This window comes from Mandrillus leucophaeus, unplaced genomic scaffold (assembly GCF_000951045.1).
Source record: "Mandrillus leucophaeus isolate KB7577 unplaced genomic scaffold, Mleu.le_1.0 Scaffold334, whole genome shotgun sequence".
Taxonomy (NCBI): domain Eukaryota; kingdom Metazoa; phylum Chordata; class Mammalia; order Primates; family Cercopithecidae; genus Mandrillus; species Mandrillus leucophaeus.
The window spans coordinates 2,342,109-2,357,796 of record NW_012103521.1 but is presented as its reverse complement, the minus strand read 5'-3'; the positions used below and the strand labels follow the sequence as shown (position 1 = coordinate 2,357,796).

The 15,688-nt window shown below is 37.2% G+C and overlaps 1 pseudogene; it reads left to right on the top strand.

Annotated features, from left to right (window-relative positions):
* The first annotated feature begins 14,596 nt into the window (after positions 1 to 14,596).
* Positions 14,597 to 15,463, top strand: LOC105545647 (annotated as a pseudogene).
* Positions 15,464 to 15,688: the final 225 nt, after the last annotated feature.

Here is a 15,688-nt window from a genome sequence, read left to right as displayed (position 1 = left end):
CGGGGGGGTGGGCATTAGAACATGATCAAAAAATGTCTCCGCTCAGGGATTTATGGTGGATTATTGCAGACAGTGCTAAAAATATAGAGCACAAGACAAGTTTACTAAATTAAAATTTTATTTTTTGAGAAACTGTTATTTGTATAAATTATCAAGATTTGTAGGCTTTCCTTTTGTAGAAATAATTGTTTTATGTGCCAGAGAATTTCAATTTTGTTTTCAACAATAAAGCATTGATAAGAAATATATTGTGTAAGCCGTTTTTAAATCTTCTACAGCAACAACACTTAAACTCTGGAATTTTAACGGAACTAGGTAAGAGGTTAAAAAGAGTAGAGGTTGAGCATCGAATAGAGACACATTGTGGTTAACCTATAATTAATAATCATCATTTTTTAAAGTTACTGTAATGCAAGTAAACATTGCCAATATCACCCGGTTTACCATATTTAGAAAAGATGACAAAGTTTGTTTTGTTTTCTTTGGTTGATGAACTATGGGAAAAGATGCTATGAAATAATCCAAGAAGGGCACGTTTATAAGTTTCTGGCTTCAGCAAGTTGTTTGGTAAAAATGGCCACATTTAGAAGACACTGAATCTCTAGTTCTGGTCTTGGATGTAAGCACACCCTATTCTGCTGAGAAATGTGGGTGCAGCACATTCAGGAGTCAGTTATAAGGAAATGTTGGGTCCTAGACATGGTGCAAAGTGACAGAGAATTCAGCAGTCTTGTTAAAATTGTTATGTCACGTGATTATATATTGCCTATTTCCTCTATTAGGGATAAAAGTTAGCTGTGAGGACTTTTATGTTAAACATCCTATGGATGTGTGAGGTTACTTTCCATTTTTACAAATAAGGAAACTAAGGCTCAGAGGTATGAAACAACCTACCCAATGTCACTAAGCTAGCAAGCAGCAAGCCTGTCCCCACGCTGTCTGATGATGTGTCCTGGGTCATGTGGGCACTCAGTCATTGAACCAGAGGTCTGGGTATCAACCCTCTTGGCATTTCTCTAGCGATTTCATTTCCACAAATCCCATTCTCTACCTCTCTCTCTCTCTGCAGACGATCATGAAGATGAAAGGAGGTAATTCATTTAAAAATCTTTAAAATTTAGATGGTAACAGCGGAAAAAAAGACTTCAGTGTTCATGTAGTTAAATCCATTTACTTTCCACCTGAGGAATATTAAGCCTTGCAAGTTAGGTGATTTAACAAAGATCCCAAAACTAGATAGTGGCAGCGCACACCAGGCTAAAGAAATTTATTAAAAGTTCTTGCTATATGAAGAATTGTATAATTGATTTTTTTTAAATGAAGGTATAGTTTGAACTTGAATTGGAGCACTGTCACTGTACTTGGAAACCAATGAAGGCAGGGACCATATTTTTGGGGGGGACTTTATTCTCCAGCCCAGCACATTGTTGAGTAGAAGACCCTAAAATATACCGTAAATGAAAATTCTATCTGTCATGTGCTCATGAGATATGATTTTTTTAAGTCACTTTCTAAAACAGTTAAGATGTGGGGATTTGCTGATTTACTATTTTCACCTGAGTGATACCAGTTTTTCACATAGTATATTTTTCCAGTAAAAAGAAAGAAAATACCTCTAAGTCTTGGCTGTTCTTTCTATTACAAGGAAAGGAATTGGGTTTCCATAAATAATTTAAGAATTAGGATAATTTCAATTTATTTGTATGTACCTTTGTAATATGATTTCTCAATTTAAATATTTTCATTACTATAGAATGTGCTTCCTACTATTCAAAACTCATTTTAATAAAGGGGTATTGCTAGAAAATTTGGCTTATGCATTGGAACTATTACACACGGCAAAGCTAGAGCAAGCTGAATGGTAATGCAATTGTGCTATTATGCTTAGTTTTGCAGTAGAGAAAGATGCATGTGTATTAAGGCTTTAACTTGCTGTGTCATTTTGGGTGGTCTTCCTGCAGGATGCAATGAGAGAGGCCTTAAGAGTCAACTTTCATTCCATCTGCCACTTCACCACATACTGGCCTTTTGTTGTTGTTGTTCTGTAGAGATTTGAGATGTATTTTTTTCTCCTTGGAGGACTGCTGGGTTTAAATTTCTTGTTAACTTGAAATTCCTGTGAAGTTTTTCTTCTACGTTTCCCAAAACCTTCCCCCAACTTCTTACAGCTGCTCTATGATGTTATTGTGCTATTTAATTGTCTGCTTCCAAAGGGTGGAGAGATCTACTAACTACTTTTTTAGCTAGAAAATTCTTGGATCAAATGAGAAGGTTATAAATGTATGAGACAATGTGGGGAGATCATTAAAAAATACCTATAGGAATCTAAGTTAATATAGTATCTAAAATGGTACTTGGGAAAAGTTTCTGGAGGTTCCCAAAAGGAGAGAGGCAAGGTGGAGAGATAAGGGATAGACACATGGAAAATTGACTGTTAATTGTCCTTAATAACTATTAAGCTTTTGTTGGAGAGGTAGAGGATTTGATTAGAACAGTTTGAGACTATCTATTCTTTTTGGTTGCCCAATAATCTACCAAGATAGGGTCGCTGTATTGGAAAAGAAAGTGCAACAAGTGAGTGAATAATACAACCACAGGAGAGGCTGGAAAAATGTGCAACCGATTTGAAGTCTAGACTAGAACTAGCTATCTGTTCTGATAGGAAATAGATTTAATTTTTCTCCTACCTTTTTTGGATTGACAGGTTTATCGCTTATTCAAGGCAAAGCTATCAACCATTCTCTAGTCAGATAGAGTGAATAGAGTGCTATGTTTCGAGTAATAGCTCGGGACTTGTAGAAACACTTTTTCTAATAATTTTCTATCCTGTCTCTTTCCTTTCCATCCTAGTAGACTCAAAATAAAATAAACTCTGAGTCCTTTCTCTTGGCAATATCATTGAACAACTAGAGACTATAACACAAGTTTTGAAAAATGTATTGAGGGAGAAATCAAGCAATTTAACTTGTTTTCAAAAATACTTAAAATACCCTAAAGGAATTAAAGTGTCTTTTTTACAACTGGATATTTCTCTCATATAATATAAAAGACAATTTAATACCAGAAAATCAGAATTGATGAGGGATGAGGGGGCAAGTGTATGTGTGTAGGGTGTGGAAACAGTGATTACCTTTGATTTTAATGTGGGCCCTTTTTCTGATTTCATTTAGCATGTACTGGCCATGTTGACTCTAACCACAATTAGCTTTTTCATTCTGAAGACAACTTATTAAGTAGGTAGAGCCAATTAGTAATCTCAATAGGTTTTTTTTTTCATTCTTTTTTGTGCTATTTTAAATATGTTGTTATGCTTAATGTCTGTGGACATTTTATGCTTCCCTTACAATGATAACTTACTATTCTATAAATGTGCCTTTGCCATGTAGTATATTAATGATAATTTGGGAAATTTCACTGGAATTATGTTTCAGAGTATATTTTTTAAAAACTGTCCTATGCCAATAAATATTTTGATGTTACTACATACTATTAACATTTTATGATTTTGTATTATATGCTATGGAAGAGTATAACAACTTTTTTTTTATTAGAACCCCTTGATGATATTTATCATCATTACCCATTACCCTGTTAGTGATATTTCTAAAATGTGATTATACCAGCAAAGCATATATTTTCCTATAAAATTAGTTAAAGAAGTTTCTTGGTTAATTTGTTCTCATTGCTGTTTATAGAACCAATTATTGTTTGACCTCCTATTTCAAATTTTTGCTTTTTGAGTGATGATGAGGATGAGTTAATCTGTTGCTATTTTTCAAGTAGCCAAAAAGTAATAAACTCTTAGAAATCAATCACAATATTAGCGAGCAAGAGAAAACACAGATTTGGTCTAGGCACCATACAAATGAGGAAGGTGTGGCTTAGGGCAGTTAATTGATATGGCTAAACTTACTCATTCATAGTAGAGCCAATGTAACACATAAAGTGTTGAGGTAATAGCTGCAGGTTGTATCCTGCAAAGCCCAGTACTAACCAGAACTTGTGAAATCATCTCTTCTTTAGAGTAGAGGGAAAACACAGCTCCAATTAAGTTCATATTGGATCCCTGGTTTAATTCAGAAAATCTTAATTTTAGGACAGATTTATGAGTCATACCTAACCAAACAAAGCTGGTCTAAATAAAAGTGGAACATAGAAGCAATAAGATATATTAAACCATTTCCAAAGATCCAAAACACTGCTTGGGTATTCTTCTGACCTGTCTGTGATGCATCAGTGGTCCAAGTTTCATTTTCCTTTTGCAGACTGGTGCAATGTGCAAGATCCCACCAGACATAACAAGTCAGATGTGATCCTTCATGATGAAATAAACTAGTTTTTTTTTTAAGGCTATTTTTTTGTAAAATTAAAGTTTTTTGGAGCATACTAGCTAGATGAAAACTCTTTATAGGCCAGAGAATAATCGTAAAATATGAACAGCATGTCACTTTTCTATTGCAGTGCAACAGTAAATACATTTGCTACTGGTATTTATGATTATTAGCTAATCTATTTGATTCCCTTTCATCAACTTTGTCCACTTTCTCTGTTACATGTACGTGTGCACACACACACACACACAAACACATTTAAAAAACCTACTGCATGCCTGGGAAGTCCATAGCTAAACCAATCTTAAGTATCTGTACATTTGATCCTCCAGGAGAGAAAGTCATTATAAGGAATGAGACATAATGTGAAATGTCTTGATTAAAAGAGGAAATAAAGTGTGATCAATCCTTTGTCCTTGGGTGAATGATTTAGATCCAGACAAGCAAGGATCAGAAGGTGATGAAAGCAGACATTTCTTAAGATACTGTTATAAATATCTTGGCACATTTCCTTTCACATTGTCCTATGCTGCCACAATCAAGCTGCTGCTGTGATTCACCAAATCAACTCTTTATATAGGGTAGTTTTCTGTCCTTATTCTAGGAAAGAAATACCACTTGGAGAAAGAGGAGATAAGACAAATGTAGATTTGTACTTCTTCATTTTCCAGAAAAGAAAAATTACAAAGTTGACCTTTAAATATCTTGGTTTTAAATGTATTTTGTCTTGGGGACATTAGCCAATGATCAAACAATATAGATTATTGAATATAGGAAGCAACACACTCGGTAATTCTGAATACTGATGAATACCCCACCGGAAGACCCCAATTATATCAGCTTTCTTTTTTGGCTTTAGCTCCTCAGGTGACATTTGATCCCCTAACATGGCAACTTCATTCAACTTGCTCCTTGGAATTTCAGCGCAGTGGGGCCCTTCCCATAGATATAAATCTGAATGAATAGGGTTTTAATGATTTTATTTCTTTGCTCTCAAGGAAATGGTTTTCTGTTGTAATTATATTTTTTACATGCAGAGTGTTTTACAGTTCTCAAAGGGTTTCATATCTTTTCTATTTATCTCTTTAAAACAATCTGGCAAAATAGACAGGAGAAACATATTAATTCTCAAATCAAGCTCCAGATGAGGATTCAGAAGCTCAGAATGACTGTATGACTTGTCCAAGATTACATTCAGTATGAAAACCCATCTTCTGTCTCCTAATCTTACAGCTTTGATCTAAACCTAGAGCAGTATGGAGGGGTATGAGCATGATCAATACATTAGAGGAGTCCTGCCTCCTTTCTTACTCCCTTAGCCTTTCAAGTTCAGATATGATGCAAAAGTGTTTCCATTTGAAAAACTTTTATTCCTAACTGGAGACTGTTTCCAACTACATCCTTAGGGTGAGAGGGTTGAGGAAGGAGGAGAGTGTCACTCTAATGTAAGGATACATGTGCTCACAAAAATAATTTCGCTTTTGTCCAATCACCTTACTTTTGTTTACCAGTCTTAGGGGTTTAAATTGCTTCTGTTAAAAATGTACCTATTGAAGCTTTCTCTTGCAATCTAGGTATCAGCGGAGCTTGGCCTCATTTTAGGCCGTTCCATGTTTCTATAGGATGCCTGGTACTATTTTCCAGTTTTGGTGAATATCAGGCTCTTGCATTCTGAAACTCTTGAGTTTCTTCTTCTAATGATCTCTTCTGGCTTTTTCTTTGTATTCTTCCATTCACCAATTGAATAACAGAGACTCTTTTCTGATTTCCCTGAAATCACTGGCACAGGCCGACATTAAGGGTTTGTAGTGGCAGAGTGCTATTAATCAGACAACTTAAACTGGATATTGAACAAACCGGTTCTTGATATTTCTCTAGCTGCCAACGAGAATTTCCCACTGGTTGCCCATTGCCATGGGTTTTATGCCCCTAGAAGACAGGGTTCTCTCCCATGCTCAGTTCAATCTCAAATCTGCTATTACCTTCTTATGCAAAGGTCTCCAGACCCGTCCTACTATACAGAAAGTGATTTTCCAAGTGTTTTCCTGAAGCACAGTTAAAAAAACCTGCAGCCGGCCGGGGGCGGGGCCTCATGCCTGTAATCCCAGCATTTTGGAAGACCGAGACGGGCGGATCACGAGTTCAGGAGATCTAGACCATCCTGGCTAACACGGGGAAACCCCGTCTCTACTAAAAAATACAAAAAATTAGCCGGGTGAGGTGGCGGGCCCCTGTAGTCCCAGCTACTCAGGAGGCTGAGGCAGGAGAATAGCGTGAACCCAGGAGGCGGAGCTTGCAGTGAGCCGAGATCGCGCCACTGCACTCCAGCCTGGGTGACAGAGCAAGACTCCGTCTCAAAAAAAAAAAAAAAAAACCCAAAAACAACCTGCAGCCTACAGACTAGATGTTGCCTCTGCACATGTTTTTAAAAATGTAAGCATACATTTAGGAATCTGGAGGGTTTTTTGTTTGGTTGGTTGGTTTGGTGTTTTAATCTGGGTTTCTAGATTTTCTTAACATACAAAATATCTGGCAATGGCTGTGGGGGGCACGTCTCTGCATGGCAACAGTGAGAATTAGTGGACTAGCTGCTCTTCCATTTAGATGGGACTTAAATCTCGCATTTGTCACTCTCCCGAATACCCCTGCTTCTACCTGACCTCCAGAGGCATTTGAGTATAAGATTCCTCTTATCAAAGACAATTCCTCCCTTCATAGGTGACTTTGACGTTCGCTGTTAACAGGTCTGTTTTTTCTGTACTACATGGTCTTGTAAAGATGCATTGGAAATGTTCAAAAATGATTGTTACCTAGAGTTTTTTTTAAACATTTGACCATTTCTTTAGGATTAGAAATTCCATCATGCCAATGTTTTAATTTTTATTTCAATAACAATAAAGTCTGCAGATGAATTGGAGAAATAAGAGGCAATATTGTGAAACATTTCTTTCTATTTCTCTCAAAAAACAAATTCAGATGTAGCCTGGCTCATAAAACTTAATTACTCATTGGTGTTCGGCTAATGGATTTTTGCAATTCATCATACTAGAAAACAGACTCCCTTCTTATGCATTGTATTTCTCAAAATGAGTTATTTTTCATATCCCTTATCTTGCAACCTTATACTGTTCAGCTGCATTTATACAAATAGCTTTAAATGCCTTCTACTGCAGTATTTAATTCTGATTGATGGAAACTGAGACTTAAACCTACAAAGAGTGTGCTGCTGTGGTAACAAAAAAAAGAGAGACAGATGTTTAAGAACATACATACTCTGTTGAAACTTTTTAACTTTACTGGAAATAATGGATGAACACCAATAAAGTAGCCCCTATGCAAGAATTTTGCTCTTGAATTTGGTGCATTTGGTAGGTGGGGGGAGAGGTCAATTAATCAGAAACAGTAACCTTTGAATTCATAAATACCTCATATATGTAAATTGTGAGGTGAATAAAGTCGGTTTACTTAATCACTTTCTGTTCAGAAGTCCATGCCAAACCCTATTAAAAGCTCCATCAGTTTAGGAATTTCTTATCTGAAGAGTCTGTTTGCCCTCTCTCTCCCGAAAATTGTCTTCAATACAGTGAACTTGATTAATGGGCTGTTTCATTTTTCAGGATAAAGCTAACATTTTCCTTTTACCAGAAACACTAGCAAATTACTTGATTAATATCAAAAAGCTCTCATTCACACATAACCTTTGAATAAACAAGTTGTGATGCTGTTGGCAACATGCTAAGAGGTATTCCTGTAAGTAGGCTATAAAGGAAATTGCCTTTGTAATTAAATGTATAAAGAGGGAACCTGTTTTTGCTTGCTCAAATCTATTTTTTTTTCTCTTGTAAGTGAAGAATATATAATGAGGTTGGACCAAAGCAGAATGCAAAAATTCTTTATCTCTGCTAAGGTTTTATTTGCATTTCTGTCACCTCTGCAAGCCCAGGAAGAAAACTGTGAAACATTTATGAAACTTGAATGCTTGAATGGAGTTTCTAATTTTTAATTTTAAGGCTTTCCAACTTTTTCTTTTCCTTTTGTTTTGTTTTGTTTTGTTTTGTTTTTTAGACAGTCTTGCTCTGTCACGCAGACTGAAATGAAGTGGTGCAATCTTGGTTCACTGCAACCTTGGCCTCCTGGGTTCAAGTGATTCTCGTGCCTTAGCCTCCCAAGTAGCTGGGATTACAAATGTGTGCCACTATGCCTAATTTTTGTAGTTTTAATAGAGATGGAGTTTTGCCATGTTGGCCAGGCTGGTCTCAAACTCCTGGCCTCAAGTGATCTACCCATCTCAGCCTCCCAAAGTGCTGGGATTACAGGTATGAGCCACCACGCCTGCTCTCTAGCTTTACCTTAAAGTTTCACAATAAGAGTTAGTCAATCCCATGTTGATTGAAAAATACCTACACCTCCAAAAGACTTTCCTAATAATTAATTACCTGAAAACCAGAGTTGGAATATAAGGTGTTCTAATGTGGCAGCAAAGAAAGGCCTTTGAATAAGAAAAGATTCTATACTAAAATGCAGGAAGGAGAAATGAACTAAAATATTATGCCCTGATCGTATACAAAATACTATATAAAAGTCTTATTTCATGTAGAAAATTAAACTACCCTTTACTGAAAATTAATTGCCTATCTACTATTCATTTATCCCCTACAGATAATTGCTAAAACACCACGTGTAATAGCACTTTGCTCAGATCCAGTCAATGGGTTGTCATTAGTCCAAGCCAGAGGCTGGCAAACTATGGGCTTGTAGGCTAAACCAGGCCCACCATTTATGAGCTAAGATTGGTTTGTACATTGCTAAATGGTTGAAAAAAATCAAAAGAGGAATATTTCATCATATGTGAAAGTTATATTAAATTTCATTGTCCATAAAATTTATAAGAACACAGCCACACTCAATCATTAACGTATTGACTATGGTTGCTTTTGTGCTACAATGGCAGGATTGGGTGATTACAACAGAGACTGGCCATATGGCCTGCAAAGCTTACAATATTTACTATCTAGCCTGTTACCAAAAAAAGTTTGTCGACCCCTGGTCTAAGCCAATTGTGATACTCTTGTATCTTTCTTTTCCAGGCTCCAATCCAGCTGGCAGTGCCCATGTGACAATGAAACACAAGCAGAGGTCTGCCAGAAGGAATTCTGGAAAAGCTTGGCTTTCTTCATATAAGGCTGGCATCTTAACTCCCCTTCCGGCCTTGAATTTGAAAGTAAAATCTGGATGTCAGAACAGCCATCTTGCAACCATGGGGTGATGAATATAAAAGTAAAAGCCAGCACCAGGAGGGGTAAGTAACTTAGTCCCTGATGGGATTGTTGAGCAGCTGAACCAAGGCCAATACCTGCTTACTGCCAGACTTCCTCTTATGTGAGAAAAATTAACCCTCCTCTCTGTAAGACATTCTTCAGTGGGCACGCATTGAGTCACTTACAAGCTAATGTCTTCCTTACTGACCTTACCTCCTCTTTCTTTCCTTTAGGCACAACCTATTTGTTCTTAATATTTATAAAGAGAGTTGTGGGGCCAGAGGACCCATCCTGATATTCTTTCACTACACAGTGATTAGGTAGACATCTAATATCTTCATAGCCAAAGCCACACTTGAATTTGCTTATCAGTAAAAAAACCTAGTATCCCCAGCAGCATTATTTTGATGTTTGGGGGAATGGCTATGAGAACAGTCTAGTTCTCTGTGTTACTATAAATAGCTCATGGCAGAAGGACATCTACATTATTCCTCCTGCATCCTCTCCACTCAAGTTAGATGTCCCATCCTCTGTTCACCCATAATGTTTAGGTCATGATGCTATCACACTCATTACACTATAGTTAGATATTATGTTAAATTATGCAGTCAACTGTGGATGCCTTATGGACATCGACCATGTGTTACTCATCTCTGTCACCAGCATCTAGCATAGTGCCCCAGATATTATAGATGGTGAAGGAAAGAAGGCAGTTGTCATATAAAAGAATACAATGTGGAAGACAACAAATATATTCGTTAATTTATTAGACATTTATTGAGTGCTCAGTATATGCCTTTCTCTAGGTGATGGGGATAAAGTGATGAATAAAACCAGTATCGTAATAAAAGCAAGCATTTACTGAATTCTTCCTAAATTCCAAGATAGAATTCTAAGCACTTTATATATTGACTTAATTAATCTTCACAGTACTCTGTCATTGCCATTTCAGAGATGAAAAACCTGATGCACAGAGAAGTTAAGTAACTTGCCCAAGATTACACAGCTAAAAGTGATAGAGTTGGATCTCTATCCATATTCAAGTGTGCAATTCCAGGATATTTACTACCATACTTTCAAGCTGCTTCTCTGATGCATTAGGTGCAGGGAATACAATATGAAGAAAACAATTGCTCTCCATTATGGGATTCCAAAGCAGAATGAGGTAAGATACAGTTTACATATTGGAGGAGAGAAAAGTCTAGAGTCATTCCACTGGGTTTCAATTTCTGGCTGCAGCAGATACTGTGTACTTCTCAGTATGTTAAATAACCGTTCTGTGCCTCAGTTTCCTTATAAATGAATTGGAATAATAATATCTAACTCAGAGTGGTTATAAGGATTGCATGCATTAATATACATAAAGTACTTAAAACAATGCCTGGAATATTTTAAGTTTAAACCAAGGGTTGAGTATGATTATTACTATTGTTTTGGATGGTTTTATAATTATTATAGTACATAGTAATAACAATAGCTATTACCATTATCCTTATATGTAAGGCACAGGTAGTCAGATCATAAATGGTGTAACAAAAATTATATAATTGAAGTGACTGAATGTTAAACAGGTGTATTGGTCAGAGTTCTCCAGAGAAACAACCAATAAGATGTGTGTGTGGGTGTTTTTGTATGAGTTTGTGTGTGTGTATGTATGTATTTCTAGTGTGTGTGTGTGTGTGTGTGTGTGTGTGTGTGTGTATTTGTTATAAGGAATTGGCAATTACAGAGGCTAAGAAATCGCAAGAGGTCTGCATTTGGCAAACTGGAGACCCAAGGGAAACTGGAGACCCAAGGGAGCCAATGGTATAGTTCCAGTCTGGCGCAGTAGCTCCCTTGTTTGTCTGTTGATTCAGAGGCATGAGAAGACTAAAGTGGCCGGATGGCCATCTTAGCTTCCAGTAATGGAATCATTGTTGTGTCTCTTGATGGAAGCATTCCTCCCTTTGGAACTAGGCTAGCAGAGCATAAGGTCGTGGGAACAGGAAGAAAAAAAATTGCTAGTGGGTTTTTAGGAGTAATAATGAATGCTGTAACTCTGATTTCCAACCCTTGATTTCTGGACCTATAAATCTTGGCTATAGATCAACATCACCATATATTGTATTGGATGCTGAATTTGCACATATATAGCCTTCAGGAGAACCTTGCCTTAGCTCTCCAAGGTATTGCCACCAAGCTGTCACTGTAACTGAGTCTTCAAAAACCTATTCCACCATTCTATCAAGCTAGCTGCTTCATGATGGTGGGGGACATGGTAATACCAGTGAATTCTACGAGCATTAGCAAATTGGCACACTTATTTTGCTATGAAATGAGGTCCTTGATCCAAGCTATGCTGTGTGGAATACCATGACAGCAGACAAGGCATTCTGTAAGTCTATGGGTAGTAGTTTTAGCAGTTTTCTCTATGAATTCAAGATGATCTCTTATACAGAGTCATCAAGTGTTTAGCCATGTCTATTGTATGCATGTTAAAGTTATTGCTTATATAAACAAGACTTTTATTTTATGACCACATTCTTGATCCTCTGACTTCATGGATTTTAACAGTTTTATGTTGTGTTATGTTAATGCCATGAGGAAGCAATGTGACGATGGAAAGACAGGGATAAAACTATCACCGCCATGGGGGAACATGTGTGATTAAACAGGGAGAACAGTTTTATCTTGAGCCGTTTTTCAATGGACAGAAAGTAGGAGTTTGAGACCTGGAACCAGGAGAGAAATGAGCCTTGAAGGAGGAAGAGGCAAAGACTCCAGTGGTGTGCCTCAGCCTAGGCCTGGGAAAACTGGGAGGACTCAAGCTCAGAGAAACAACCTTACTAGACCATTAAGTCTAAGCGCTAGAGATGAAATCAAAAGTGAGGAAAAAGGGCCCTGAATCAGAAGCTGGATCCAGCCATGCAGTGGTTAAAAATGCTGGGGCAAATGAAGGTAATGGAAGCAACTGCTGTAAAAGTACCCAGAGTGCCCTGGGTTCCTCCCGTGGGTCACAGCCTTACAGTACCTTTCCAAAGATTCAGTGGCCCACGTTGCTTTAAAGTAAAGAGTAAAATGTAGGGTGTAGAGGATGAGTAGCATCATCTGATATTCAAAACACCACTTTTTATAACACTAAATTTTTTCAGGTTGATTGTGCTTTCTTCGTTTTTCTACAGAACTATTCATTTGTTAATTCCTTGCTCATTTCATAAGGAATGGAAGAGATTTAAAATGCCCTATGTAATAAAAATAAGTTATGCAATGGGAATAGAAATGGAGAATTATAAAAAAGAAAATATGAATATAAATGGGATATTGAGACAAATGACAGAAGACAGGGGACAATGTTTTTCTTTAATTCCTCAATGTTATGTGAAAAGCCTCAATTAAAATATAACAGAAGCCCATCTTACAATCTATTACTATGCAATAAAGTCAAAACGAAGACTAAACTGGGTTTGCGTCAGTGCAGCTGTCTCATTCCGGTCCCGTCACTATATAGCTGCATCATTCTTTTCAAACCAATTAGGAGTCCTTCTTCTCAGCTTCCTCTTACATAACACAACACATCATTACTTAGTGCTAAGAGCCAAAGCTAAGTATCAGCAATCTCTAGGTCCTCCTCCAACCCTTGACCTCGGAAAACAGATCTTCATTTTTTTCCGCTGTTAAATGTAGATAATGTGGAAATTAAACATATAATGTATCTGGTGCACTTAGCAGAACTCCATGACATTTGAAAATATTCTATAATAGTAGTTGTTTAAAAATAAAGTGTTGAGGTAAGTGATCTTTAAAGTCTCATGTAGTCCAAAAATTCTTATTCTTTGAAGTGACTCATTTTTCATGTGAAGTTTCAATAAGCGTTACTCTTTTATCAGAGTTTGCTAGAAGAATATATCTCTGAATCACGTAACTGACTATATAGTTGGCAAAACCACTAGGGAATCCAAGTAAAAGAAATGCAAATCGACAGCAAAACTGACTGTAAAAGTTTGTAAATCCTTTTAAAAGAATGAATTACAGATGAAAAGCTTTGCTTTGGTTTCATATGAAACTTAGATTAAGACAAACACTTAAACCAAAATACTACAGTGTAAAGGAAAAGTACATAAACTCTCTCTCCCCTCTCATTCTGTTTTGCAAAACACAATAATAATTCTAATAAGAAATGAATTGGAAGTTACATTGGACCACAAGAGAATACTTACAAGAGAGTATGAAAAAAGATGACTTTTCAAATTAGTCTCTTTGAAGTTTATAGGAAGAAAAGCAGAAAACTTTTTCTAGGGGAAGTGGTGTTTTTGTCGGGGTGGTAGGGGAGTGCTGTTTCTGTGTGGGTGGAGTCTGTCATGGATGATCCTGATAGCTTCTTGACTGCTGCCAAAGGGTAGAAGAAGAATTGGGGATGGGATAGAGGCAGGAATCACCTTTTACTGATGACCAAGTAAGTAATCAAAACTATGGCAGAAACTTCACTATGTTTTCTCACTTAATCCTTAATATCCTGAAAGGTAGTTTCATTCTTTCAAATTTAGCAGATGAAAACCAAGATTACAAGAATTGCAAGAATTAAGTAACTGCCCAGGATTCAACTATTTATAGATAAGCAGATATATGGTGATTAGAAAATGAGTTTATCTGACTCACACTTATGCTTCCTGCCAGGCTCAGAGAACTTTTGCCTTGTGTAGCCAGTTGCATACCTACTTCAGTCAGGCTTAGCTGACACGTATCGCAATCATGGTAGCTGCCATCACGATGATTGGGATACAAGGCTTTTAGCTGACCTTGCAGAGGGAGGAGGGTACATCTGTTCTTTTATCTCTTTGCAGGGGCTTTGGGGGAGGGAGTGCCAAGGTGGGAAACGATATGGTGAAAATAGCCTGAGGCAGGGCAGAAAAATCCCTGCAGATGGCATCTTGTCACTCCTTTCTCAACTTTCCTGAAGAGAAGGGAGAGGTTACTGACAATAACAATGTAAAAATGCCTTGTACACAGCTCTTTTCCCCATCTTGCAAGATGGCGGGTGAAGAAGTTAAGAAGCCGGATACTAAAGACAAGAAACTCGAAGCCAAGAAGGCTGATGCTGGTGGCAAGGTGAAAAAGGGTAACCTCAAGGCTAAAAAAACCCAAGAAGGAAAGCTCCATTGCAACCGCAATCCTGTCCTTGTCAGAGGAATTGGCAGGTATTCCCGATCTGCAATGTATTCCAGAAAGGCCATGGAAAGAGGAAGTACTCAGCCACAAATCCAAGGTTAAAAAGAAGAAGGAGAAGGTTCTTGCAACTGTTACAAACCAGTTGGTGGTGACAAGAATGGCAGTACCTGGGTGGTTTAACTTCACAAAATGCCTAGATATTATCTTACTGAAGATGTGCCTCAAAAGCTGTTAAGCCATGACAAAAAAAAAAAACCCTTCTGTCAGCACGTGAGAAAACTACAAGCCAGCATCACCCCAGGGACCATTCTGATCATCTTCACTGGACACCACAGGGACAGGAGAGTGGTTTTCCTGAAGCAGCTCGCTAGTGGCTTATTACTTGTGACTGGACCTCTGGTCCACAATTGAGTTCCTCTACGAAAAACACACCAGAAATTTGTCTTTGCCACCTCAACCAAAATTGATATCAGCAACGTAAAAATCCCAAAACATCTTATTGATGCTTACTTCAAGAAGAAGAAGCTGCAGAAGCCCAGACACCAGGAAGTTGAAATCTTTGACACAGAAAAAGAGACATATGAGATTACAGAGCATCACAAGACTGATCAGAAAGCTGTAGACTCACAAATTTTATCAAAAATCAAAGCCATTCCTCAGCTCCAGGGCTACCTGCGATCTGTGCTTTCCCTGATGAGTGGAATTTATCCTCACAAATTGGTGTTCTAAATGTCTTAAGAACCTAATTAAATAGCTGACTAAAAAAAAAAAAAAAAAAAAAAAAAAAAAAAAAACCTTGTACACAAACACTATTTTTATAATTTATAGAGAACCTCCAGGTATATTATATTATATATATAAACACATTATTCTATTCATCTTCATGGCCATAATTTGTGGTTTTGAAGAGGATACTAAAATACAGGGACCTAAAGTAGTAGCCAGTGGCAGACA